Genomic DNA, 12,781 nt, shown 5'->3' on the forward strand with positions numbered 1-12,781 from the left:
TAGTTTTTGTTACAGCAACATGAAATGATGAAGTCATGTGCTATTAGTCTCTGAACTGATCTTGCCTTTTACACTACTTCCCACACCCTCTTGCTTCAGTATGTTTGGTGACAACTTTTAGCACATTCCCAGCCTTTGCTTCTAGTACCTCATAGAATAAAAATATTTACTCAGAGAGCTAAAGGTCAACAAAATAATTTTGTCTCCAGCTCCTTTGTCTCTCAAAAATGTGCTAGAATTGCATTGAATTATCCCTGCACCCAGGTAATAAAGAACCTTATGACAGAACACGGGTCCGTGGGCAGGCAGGCTTCCTTGTGTCCCTTGTTTCAATTTCACATATGCTAACTAAAAAATAAATAAATAAAAACTACACACATTGCTATAAAGTAAATTTTTTGGCAGTTTATGATTCTTAGATACTCTTTGGAACACTACAATTTAAAAAGCATCAATTCTTCTGTCATCTTTATTTATTGCTCGACTTTCAGATGCATTGGAGCATTTGAAAATACCATAGCTTGGATCAGGCACACCTTAATCTTTAAATTAACATCCTGGATCTCAGCACTTTAGAGAGGCTATGGACAGCAGAATTCCCCAATACAACATGTCATTTCATTTCTTGACTTCTGCCACCATGGATGTTGATTGTAGATCCAAGTAAAAGAAAATTGTTGGTTATTAGAGCTTAGAGTTAATGCCACCATATACATCTAACAAAAATACATTTCCTCTGTTTCCTCTATATTGGTTTTACTATTATACAAAAGTGCTTTGTATACTTTGACTAGGATTTCTCTCAGAGTCTTTATCTTCTTTAGCCAAGGTTGTATCTAAAGTGTTTGATACACTTTCCTTTTTACTTTTTATGTTTTTCTCCTTAAACATTCTTAATAGTGTTATAAAAGGAGACCATTGGCAGAGCTTAAGTGTTCACCTACTAGCTCAACTATTGATGGATCAGACCCACCAGTTGCTCACTGGAGAAAGCTGTGGCAGTCACCTTCTCTCAAATCTTGGAGACAGTTCTACTCTGTCTATTGTCACTGAGTTCAAATGGACTTGACAACTATAGGTTTGTATTTTTTGGTTTTATTACTTCTAGAACTCTTTGTCAATTCTCCTATCTCGGAATTCAGACACCTCTTAGACCTCCACGTGGGCCACTTCTGAAGTATGTTTTCATGAGAATTTCACTGAGACTCAAAACGCCAGCAAATCCTCACCTTCCTATTATACTCAGCACATCCCCAAATATAAGCTTATTCAGATAGCTATTTGCCACAGTCCTTTCCTTTCACCATTCTGTGCCTTTTCTCTGTGCTTTCTAGAATTCCCACCAATCCAAAAAAGGGTACATCAATGCCTTCATCCTTCTAAAAGAATATTCCTATCACCTTCTGGCCTTCAACTGAAACCTAGATTGCCCTACTTTGTCTCATTCTATTAAACACCTCGAAGCTCTGGCTGCATAGGAGGGGGCTGTCACCATAATCCAAAGGCAATACGTCCCTAGCAATTTGAACCACCAGAACTCAGAGGAGGAAAGATAGTCAGTCTCCTCCCATGAAATTTACAGCCTCTGAATCCCAATGGAGGGTCCACTAGGAGTCCGGGGTCACTTGACGACAGTGAGTTTTTCATTGTTTTGAATTTATAAAAGTCTAGCCTTACAAACTTAAATTTTTAAAACTCTCTACACTTGCTCTCATCTACTAAGCACTAATTAGTTATGCTCTCTGATTTATAGTCTTCATCAAAACCATACCTGTAGTTTGTTGTTGTTGTTGTTGTTGTTGTTATGTGCTGTCGAGTCACCTGCAACTCCTAGCCACCCTATGTACAACAGCCCTAAACTCTGTCCTATCCTGTGCCAATCTCACCATCTCCGACACATCGGAGATGTGCTGATTGAACCTGTGCTGATTATCAGATCCCAAGTGTTGTCTATCAAAGCTATTATTGCTTGAAGCAACCCACTTAGTATATATATATGCAAAATCACAACTAGGAAACATAAAAATGTCAACTTTTTCTTTCCATTTATATGGACTGATTTTTTTATATAGATTTATTTTGATGATAGAAATTGTCCAACTTTTGCTCATCAAATTAAGGGCAAACATAATGTCTTCATGATACATATCCAAGTGAAAGAAAAACACATTTCATTTGATAAATAATATTTCCTCTGTGCAAGACTTTACCACAGGCGAAATAAGGGCTATTAAAATAATAGAATATCTTATTCCAAGTTACAGGCCAGTTTGGGACAAAAAAAAATCTATAAGTAAAACAAAATTCCCCACATTAGACTTAAATGCAACATTATCCTAGAGGGGAAATTGAACTTGTCAAGGATTTCATTTTACTTAGATCCATAATCAGTAATCATGCGTCAGTCTGCTGCAAAAAGACCTCTTTAAAGTGTTAAAGAGTAGGAATGCCACTTTAAAAACAAAGGTGCAACTGACACAAGCAATGGCATTTTTAATTGCTTCATGTGAATGTGAGAGCTGGACAATGAGTAAGGAAGATCAAACAAAAATTGATGCTTTTGAATTGTGATGTTGGCAAAGAACGCTGAATATTCTGCCAGAAGAACAAACAAATCTGTCTTGGAACACGGGCAACTAGGATGCTCCTTACAAGTAAGGATGGTGAGACATGGTCTTACATGCTTCAGTCATGCAATTTGGATGGGCCCGTCCCTGGAGGAGGCCTTCCTGTTTGGAAAAAGGTTAATAGAAAAAGTGGAAGACTCTCAACAAGATGGACTGACACAGTGACCTTAAGCATTAACGAGGGAGAAAGCACTCTTCCCCTCAACATATTAAAAATTCTTATTCTCTGTAATGATACCATTAAAGACTAGTGGTAGCTATAACAAAGTCTGAATATTAATGTTAACTCTTCATTCTTCATTCACTATCCTTTACCCTTAGGGAACTTATCTAGTTCTACCTCCTTAATTCCCTCTTCATACCTACTGGTCCTGTGCTCAGACAGCCAAGACTTTGGTGTTAAAATACACATGGGATTCAATCTGATTTTATCACTTATAAGCTGTGTGGTAGCAGTCAAGTTACAGCTTCACTTCTCTAAGCCTCAGTTTTCTATTAATGGGAGTAATACCACTCTTAACGTGGAAGGCCAAAGAAGCAATGCCTTTAAATTATGGTGCTAGAAAAGAGTATGGAATATATCATGGACTGCCAAAAGAACAAGGAAGTCGGTCTTTGAAGAACTGTAACTGTGGTGCTCTTTAGAGGGAAAGATGGTGAAATTTTGTTCATGTACTGAGTACACTGTTAGAAGGTACCAGTCCTTAGAAATGGCCATCATGGGAAAAATATAAGATCAGTGACAAAGAGAAAGACCCTCAAAGAGATAGACACACAATGATTACAACAATGGGCGTGAACATGGTGGAGACTGCAAGGATAGTGCAAGATTAAATTTCAATCTGTAATTCATAACGTTGCTATGAGTTGTAGATTCGACAGCACTAATAACAATACTTGCCTCATATGATCTATTTGAAATGATTAAATGAGTTAAGGAATGTAAAAATGCCTAGAACATATTAAGAGCTCAGTGTGTACATAGTTAATATTAGCTCGGTTGAGTCTCTTGACAAGTCTACATGCCTTTAGTCTTGTCCCTCCAATTGCACTGCTAGCAGAATCCTCTCTCATACATCTGTTGTTCTCTCCAGATTCATTGCCTACATAGGATAAATACAACCTTTTTAGTAAATCATACATTTCCCATTAACTTAAACCCAAGCTCCCTTCCCCAGATTCTACTTATACTAAAGTAGCATAAAGTCCCTGAATATATTGTCCTACTCATGCATATGCACCTCAATTGAAGCACACAGCACCCTTGGCTTGTCTGAAAAACTCTTCTTTATCTCTCCATACTGAACCTCTTAAAGCTTTGATGGATCATGAAGTCTATCCAAACAGAAATGAGTACTGACTTCTGCGGGTTATGTTGCTATACTGTAACCATTTCTCGATCATCTTTATCTCTTAGCAGCCCATGAACATATGAGAGCATGGATTATATTATGTATTTCCAATATGAAGTATAATGGCTGTAGCAGCAGAAATTCAATAATGATGAATGGAAGGAAGAAAACTAGAAATGGCTTTATTTCACATCATCTTGATAATTTTAAAAAGCATCATGTAATTTATCAACTTTACTAATACTACTCAAAGGTTTCAGTGACTATAAAAATATTTAGTATGGCCTAGTGGCAAGAAGCTGTGCCGCAATCCCAAAGGCATGCGGTTAAAGTTCACCAGTTGCTCCGCAGAAGAAGGATGACCAATCTCCTCACATGCATTTAACTGCCTCTGAAAACTCTCTGGAGGGTCAGCTGGGGGTCAGTTCCAACTCGACAGTACAGAACAACAAAATCAAAAGCATTAGGAAAGTAAAAAAAAAAAAATTAAAATGATGTCACAAAACACTGTGAAACTTCTAGAACGTAGATGAGCTAAAGTGAAAGAGAAAAATTATGAAGTGAACTGAGTAGAAGGTTTTATAGGGCAGTTTGAGAAGACAAAGGATTGTATTATAATAAAATGTGCAAAAACTTGGAGTTATAAAACAAAAATGGAAAGAAAGCCTAGCATTTCTCAACCTGAAAGAACTGAAGAAAATACTCAAGCCTTCAGTTTCAATACTAAAAGATTCTATGGGCAAAATATTGAATGGAATTGTCGTTTTCATGTGTAGAACCTAGTACCATTCTATGAACAAATTCTCTGAACTCTGATCTATCCTACGTCATCCTCATAATCTGACACACTTGAGCCCATTACTACAGTTACTTTATCAATCCATCCGGTTGAGGATCTTCCTCCCTTTCACTGATTCTTCACATTTCCAAGCTTGATGTCCCTCTCCAAAGAACATGTCCCTCTCCTAGCAACATGCCCAAAGTACAAGATGAAGATTTGTTAACTTTGTCTCAAGGAGCCCTCTGGCTGAACCCTCTCTAAAACATAGATATTGATTCTTTTGGCAGTCCATAGGATATTCAGTACTCTTCTCCATTACAACTGTTTAAAGACATCAATTCTTCTTCTGTAATTCTTATTCATTGTCCAGTTCTGATATGTTATTGTTGTTGTTATGTGCCATCAAGTCACTTGTGACTCATAGCGACCCTATGTACAAGAGCCCTAAATCCTGCTCTATTCTGAGCCAACTTCACTGTCTCCGACACATCTACTCCCACCTCCCCAATCACGGAATCAATCCATCTCATCTATGGTTTTTCTCTCCTGTGCTGTCCCTCCACTCTCCCAAACATGATGTTCCACTCCAAGGACTGGTCCCTCCCTGCAACAGGTCCAAAGTATGTCAGAATCCTCGCCTCCAAGGAGCAGCCTGGCTTCACCTTCTCCAGGACAAACCTGTTTGTTCTCCTAGCAGTCCATGGTATATTCAACACTCTTCTCCAGCACCACAGCTGAAAGGCATCAATTCTCTATCATCCCTAGTCATTGTTCAGCTCTCTGATGCATAGCAAGCAATTGTGAAGACTATGGCCCAGATCAGGCGCATCTTAGTTTCCAGCCTGACATTGTTGCTCTTCAGTACTCTTGAGAGGTCCCTGACAGCTGACTTTCCCAATGCAATTCGTCTCTTGATTTCCTGGCTGCTGGTTCCAAGAGTGTTGACTGTGGAGCCAAGTAAACGGAAACAGTTAACTATTTCAATCTCTTTACCAACCATACTGATGCACCCTTCAATATAGATTGAAGCTCAACATCAGATGTATAGTAAGTGATTAAAAAGATCATGTCCTGAATCAAGCATGCCTTAGTCCCCAAAATGACATCAGTGCTCCACAATAATTTAGAGTGGTCCTTAACTACAGGTTTTCCCAGGATAACACATTTCTTGATTTCCTGATTGCTAGTACCAAGGGTGTTGATTGTGAATATAAGATAAAGTCATTGAAAGTGTCAATCTTTTTTTTTTAATCTACCATAACACTGTCTATCAATCCTGTGGTAAGGATTTTTGTTTTCTTGATGTTGAGATGCAATCCATATTGAAGGCTATAATAGTTTTTTATCTGAAACAAGTTCTTCAACTCCTCCCCACTGTTCAGCAAGCAAGGTTGTACCATCTGTGTAGCATAAATTATTTATGAGTCTTCCTCCAATTCTGATCCCACGTTCTTCTTCATAGAGTCCAACTTCTTGAATAATTTTCTCAGCACATATATTAAATAGGTATGGAGAAAGAATACAACCCTTTCTTAATTTTAAACCATGTAGTGTTCCCTTGACCTGTTTGCACAACAGCCTCATGGCCTATGGATAGTTTTGACATGTATAAAATTAAGTATTCTAGGATTCCAATCCTTCTCAATGTTAGCCATAATTTGTTATCATCCACACAGTCAAATACCTTTGCACAGTCAATAAAGCATGAATAGACATTCTCCTGGTATTCTTTGCTTGTTGCTGTTATTAGGTGCCATCGAGTCAAGTATGACTCATGGAGACTTTATAAGCAGATTTGAATCCTGCCCTATCTTGTGCCATCCTCACCACTGGATGGATAGACAACATCATAGCAGAGAAAAGATTGAGATTCTCAATTACTTTATCTTACTTGTATCCACAATCAATACTCTTGGTTCCAGCAATCAGGAAATCTGTAGTCAGTGACCTCTCCAAATTACTGAGGATCTCTAACATAATTGAGTCTATTGCTGCAGTCACTGTGTCAGTCTATCTGGTTGAGGGTCTTCCTTCCTCTCCCTCATTATCCCTCCACCTTCCCAAGCATGATGTCCCTAGGGCTACAAGGAATAGCCTCTCCTAGCAATGTGAGATGAAGCTTTATCATCTTTGTCTCCAAGGAGCAGCACTCTGGCTGCATCTTATCCAAGACCTGTTTGTCCTTTTGGCAGTCCACGGGATGTTCAATGTTCTCCAACACAATACTTCAAAGGCATCCACCATCGTAGTTCTCAGTAGCATAGCAAGTAATTGAAAAGACCACAACGTGAATCAAGCATACATTAGTCTTCACCCTTTGCTTAGTGGTAAACAAGGCTTAGTAGTGCTTAGGTAAACAAGGTAAGGTAGTGCTTAGAAGTAAAGATGAAGAAATAGAGTTTGGGCTTCTTATCAGGGCAGGCCAGTCCTGGGAGAAAGACATCATCAGCAATTAGATATCATTGCTGACTGAATGGCATAGGAAGCATCAAAAGGTGATGAAAAGAATACACGGTCACTATACCAAAAACTTTTGGCCAGTGCTCAAACAACTGAGGTATTTCAACAAATGGATGCAGTACAGAACGTGTTCACTCACTCAAGAGGCAGTCGTCAGAACAGAGCAAGGAAACACTGCATGGTTCAAAATTGGGAAGGGCGTACGCCAGGGATGTGTCCTGTTTCCATACCTTTTCTATATAAAGAAATGTGGAATCAGCTGCCAGGCCAATTGACTGGAAGAGATCCATACTTGAGCTTATTACAAAAAAGAAAATAAAAAGGCAATCCAACAAAATGCAGAAATTACACAGTATCATTATTATCATACCCAAGTAAACTCTTTCTGAAGGGAAAAAAAAACCCCAACCCGTTAGAGTAGTGCACCAATAAGGAATTGCCAGGAATTCAAGTTGGATTTCAGAAAAGGTCAAGGAACAAAGGATATCATTGTTGATGTCAAGTAGAGAATGCCAGAATATTTGTTTTCATTTTAGTGACCATAAAAATGTATGAATCATGTGATGGATAACATTGTGAAGAATGAGGATTACAGAACATTGAACTGTCTTCATGGAGAACTTATACACAGATCAAGAAGCAGCATTTCAACCAGAACAAGAGGATGGTACATGATCAAAATACAGGAAATGTTAGCGTCAGAGTTTTATCTTTTCACCATATTTATTTAGCTTATATGCTGAATATATAATCCAAGAAGTATGAACATATAAAGAGAATGTGGCATCAAAATTAGTAAAACTTATCCACAACCAGTAATACGCAGCTGACACAACTTTCCTTGCAGGAGATGAAGACATGAACCAGTAATCAATAAAGCTCAAAGACCGTAACTTTCAGTATGGATTAAATCTCAACATAAAGGAAAACTTCTCACAACTGAATCAATAAACACCATGAACAATGGAGGAAAGATTGTAAAATATTTTTATTTACGCAGATACACACTCAACATGCATGGGTCAAGAAGTCAAATGTATTGTATCGGGCATCTGCTGCAAAAGACTTCTCTAAAGTGCTAAAGAGCGAGAATGTCTTTAAAGCCTATGAGTGTGTGCCTGACCTAAGCCATGGTATTTTCAATTTTCATATGCTTCATATGCACATGAAGTGTGGACAATGAACAAGGGGGACTGAAGAACTGATGCCTGTGAAGTGTTGGCAAAGGATACAGAATATGCCATGGGCTGCCAAAAGAACAAACAAATCTTCGAAATGAAGTCAGGGTAAGACACTCCTTAGAAGCAAAAACTTTGACAAGCACTGCGGCAATTGGACAATTAAAACAGACATGGGGCGGGGGAGAAAGAAGAACAAACTGGGGATGAGGGTGGAGAAAACAGTGCAACAATGAATGAATGAAAACCCAAAATCTCTGTAAATGTTCATTAAAACTAATAAAATTTAATAAAAAAAATAAACTAAAAGCTGTTCACTGAAAAAAATAAAAAAAAAGAAGCAAAGACAATGAGATACATTTTGGACCTCTTATCAGGAAAGGCCAAGGCATTTGACTGTGTGAATCATAACAAACTGTGGCTGACTCTGAGAAGATTGGGAATCCCAGAACACTTGATCGTTGTAATGTGAAGCCTATACTTGGACCAAGAGGCAGTCGTCAGAACAGAGCAAGGAAACACTGCATGGTTCAAAATTGGGAAGGGCGTACGCCAGGGATGTGTCCTGTCTCCATACCTTTTCAACCTATATGCAAAACAGATTATCCGGAAGGCTGGGCTCTATGAGGAGAAGTGTAGCATCAGGATTGGTGGAAGATTCATCAACAATCTGAGTTATGTAGATGACACAACCCTGCTTGTGGAAACTGAGGAGGACCTGAAACACTTGCTGCAGAAGATCAAGGATTGCAGCCTTCAATATGGATTGAGGCTCAATATCAAGAAGACAGAAATTCTCACTTCTGGGCCAACTGGAAACATCAGGATGGATGGTGAAGGGATTGAGATTGTTCAGTTTTCGTTTGCTTGGCTCCACAGTCAACACTCTCCGCACCAGCAGCCAGAAAATTAAAAGACATATTGCAATGGGAAAGTCGGCTGTTAGGAAACTTTCCAAAGTACTGAAGAGCAATGGTGTCACTCTGGAGACTAACATGCACCTGATACAGGCCATGGTCTTTGCAATCACTTGCTATGCGTCAGAGAGTTGGACAATGACTAGGGAAGATAAAAGGAGACTTGATGCCTTTGAGCTGTGGTGCTGGAGAAGAGTATTGAATATACCATGGACTGCTAAGAAAATGAACAGGTTCAACGTTGTTGTTGTTGTTGTTGCTATGTGCCATTGAGTCACTTGTGACTCATAGAAGCTCTATATACAACAAACCTAAACCCTGCTCTATCCTGTGCCAATCGCATTGCCTCTGACACACCCATCCCGACTACCCCAGTCACTGAATCAATCCACCTCATAGAGGCTCTTCCGCTCCTGAGCTGTCCCTCAACTCTCACAAGCATGATGTCCCTCTCCAAGGACCAGTCCCTCCTTACAAAATGTCCAAAATATGTCAGACGAAGCCCCAGAATCCTTGCCTCAAGGAGCAGCCTGGTTTAACCCTCTCCAGGATGAATCTGTTTGTTTTCCTAGCAGTCCCTCGTACCCTCAATACTCTTCTCCAGCACCACAGCTCAAAGATATAAATTCTCCTTCTATCCTCCTTAGTCAGTGTCCAACTCTCTAATGCATAACAAGTGATTGCAATGACCATGGCCTGTATCAGAAGCACCTTAGTCTCCAGAGTGACACCATTGCTCTTCAGTACTTTGGAAAGGTCGCTAACAGCAGACTTTCCCATTGCAATGTGTCTTTTAATTTCCTGGCTATTGGTGCTAAAAGTGTTGACTGTGGAGCCAAGCAAACTAAAGCTGTGAAAAATCTCAATCTCTTCACCATCCATCCTGATGTTGCCAATTGGTCCAGTGGTGAGAATCAATCTATACCAAAGGCTGCAGTCCTTGACCCTCTGCAGCAAGCACTTCAGGTCCTCCTCAGTTTCAGCAAGCAGGGTTGTATCATCTGCATATTGCAGATTGTGGCTAGATCTTCCACCAATCCTGATGCCATACCTCTCCTCATAGAGCCCAGCCTCTCGGATAATCTGTTCTGCATACAGGTTGAAAAGGTATGGAGATAGGACACATCCCAATTTTGGACCATGCAGTGTTTCTTCGCTCTGTTCTGATAACTGCCTCTTGGTCAGAGTATAGGTTTCGCATTAGAACGATCAAGTGTTCTGGGATTCCCATTCTTTTCAGTCAGCCACAGTTTGTTATGACCCACACAGTCAAATGCCTTTGCATAATCAATGAAACACAGATATACATTCCTCTGGTATTTTCTGCTTTCAGCTAAGATCCATCTAACATCAGCTACAATATCCCTAGTACCACGACCTCTTCTAAATCCAGTCTTGACTTCTTGCAGTTCTCTGCTGATGTGCTGTTCCAGTCGTTTTTTGGATAATCTTCAGTAAAATCTTACTTACATGTGAAATCATTGATATTGGAAGGTTCAACGTGAAGGGTTAAACCAGGCTACTCCTTGGAAGCAAGGATTCTGAGGCTCCGTCTAACATACTTTGGACACGTTGCAAGGAAGGACCAGTCCTTGGAGAGGGACATCTTGCTTGGGAGGGTGGAGAGACAGCACAGGAGGGGAAGACCCTCTATGAGGTGGACTGATTCAGTGACTGGGGTAATCGGGATGGGTGTGTCAAAGGCAGTGCGAATGGCACAGGACAGATCAGGGTTTTGGTCTGTTGTATATAGGGTCACTATGAGTCACAGGCGACTAGATGGCACATAGCAACAGCAACAGCAAATCAGGAAAGGCAAGATCCGGGGAAAAGATACCATGCTTGGGAAAGGGTCAGTGAAAAAGAGGAAGACTTTCAATGAGGTAGACAGACACATTGACTGCAACAGTGAGATTAAGCAAAGCAGAATGACAGTGCAGGATGTGACAGTGTTTTGTCCTGCTGGGCATAGGGTGAGTAAGTTAGATCCAACCTGAGGGCACCAGACAACTGTATAAAATGGCAAAATAATGTTAAGTATGAAGTGAAAAATTTGCAAGTCAAAACTTAAACTGTTACCAAGAAGGAATTAATAAAGTACAAGTATATCTTTTGAAAGTTTGCTTTACATCACTTTGCTTTTGCAAAAGATTTATATTAGGACGTATTTTCACTAATTGAAATAAATCCAAAGATGATTATGGATTTTAAGACAAAGGTTAAAACTAGTGTCAGAATGTGCTTTGCACTGAATTCAAAAAAAGGTCACATGTAACCTGGGCAGCTAGAGTGGTATCAGCTGACTTCATGACAAAGAACTGCTTGAACTGTGCCTGTGGACATTTTATGTTAATGTCATTCTAGGCTTTACATGTTATTTGGTATAATTTGGAAAGTTTTGGGGTCGAGAAACACTCAGATAATTTTTCCCATAAAATTTGTAAATGTGTCTACACTTAGCACCATTTCAGTTTACAAAAGTTTTCATAGGAATGCTCTACTTTCAGACAGCAAGTAAAACATGTATTTCCTGAATATGATAATCCAATATATTATAGTAGGTAAATAAGCATCATCAAATAGAAAAGAGAAACTTCTGTAAATACTAGTACTTATGATGAATGTTTTCTGCATGTTAGGTCTCTGGTACTCAGTTTTCAGAACATCTTGTTTAACCTTTCCAAAATATCATCTCCATTTTATGAAGAAATACAGACTAAAGGATTTGAACAAGGACTTGGACCTAGTTACGACAGACCTAAAAGCTTATGTTCTTCACTATATCATACTACTTTTTATATATGGCTTTCAGAATCACAAGGACCAGAAAAGAGTAACTAAAACACAAGTCTTCCATGTAATGACAAGAACTTAGAACTAGACAGAATTGAGGACATCTCTATCTAAAATTCCTATTATCTTATTTTTTAAAAAAATCAGATTGAATTGATTCAAGAGTTTCATCCAAAATTCAACTGTTGATGTAGCAACAGATCTCATAAAGTGGATTTCTGACCTCTGACTCTGGCATGTGTGACATGAGGACTCATTTGCAGTTTCTACACAACCAGACTGGCAATCTTAAGGTTTGAACTGTTTATCCAAGAATCTTCACCTGCAAAGTTTCATTTACATCTGAGATTTTAAATAATGATTCATCTATGATGGGGGGGAAATAATAGTAGTTTGGGTATAAGAAAGAGACTTAAATGATTAAGGAGTAGGTAGGTATTTCCAAGTACTAAGCAGATGACACAACCCTGCTTGCTGAAACTGAGGAGGACCTGAGGCTCTTGCTGTAAAGGGTTAAGGACTGCAGCCTTCAATATGGATTGAGGCTCAATGTCAAGAAGACAAAGATTCTCACCACTGGGACAATTGGCAGCATCAGGATGGATGGTGAAGAGATTGAGATTGTTCACAGCTAAAAGTTTGCTTGGCTCCACAGTCAAAACTCTTGGCACCA

The sequence above is a fragment of the Elephantulus edwardii genome, unplaced genomic scaffold (genome assembly GCF_000299155.1).
Source record: "Elephantulus edwardii isolate Elephantulus edwardi_28Jun2011 unplaced genomic scaffold, EleEdw1.0 scaffold00053, whole genome shotgun sequence".
Classification (NCBI taxonomy): Eukaryota; Metazoa; Chordata; class Mammalia; order Macroscelidea; family Macroscelididae; genus Elephantulus; species Elephantulus edwardii.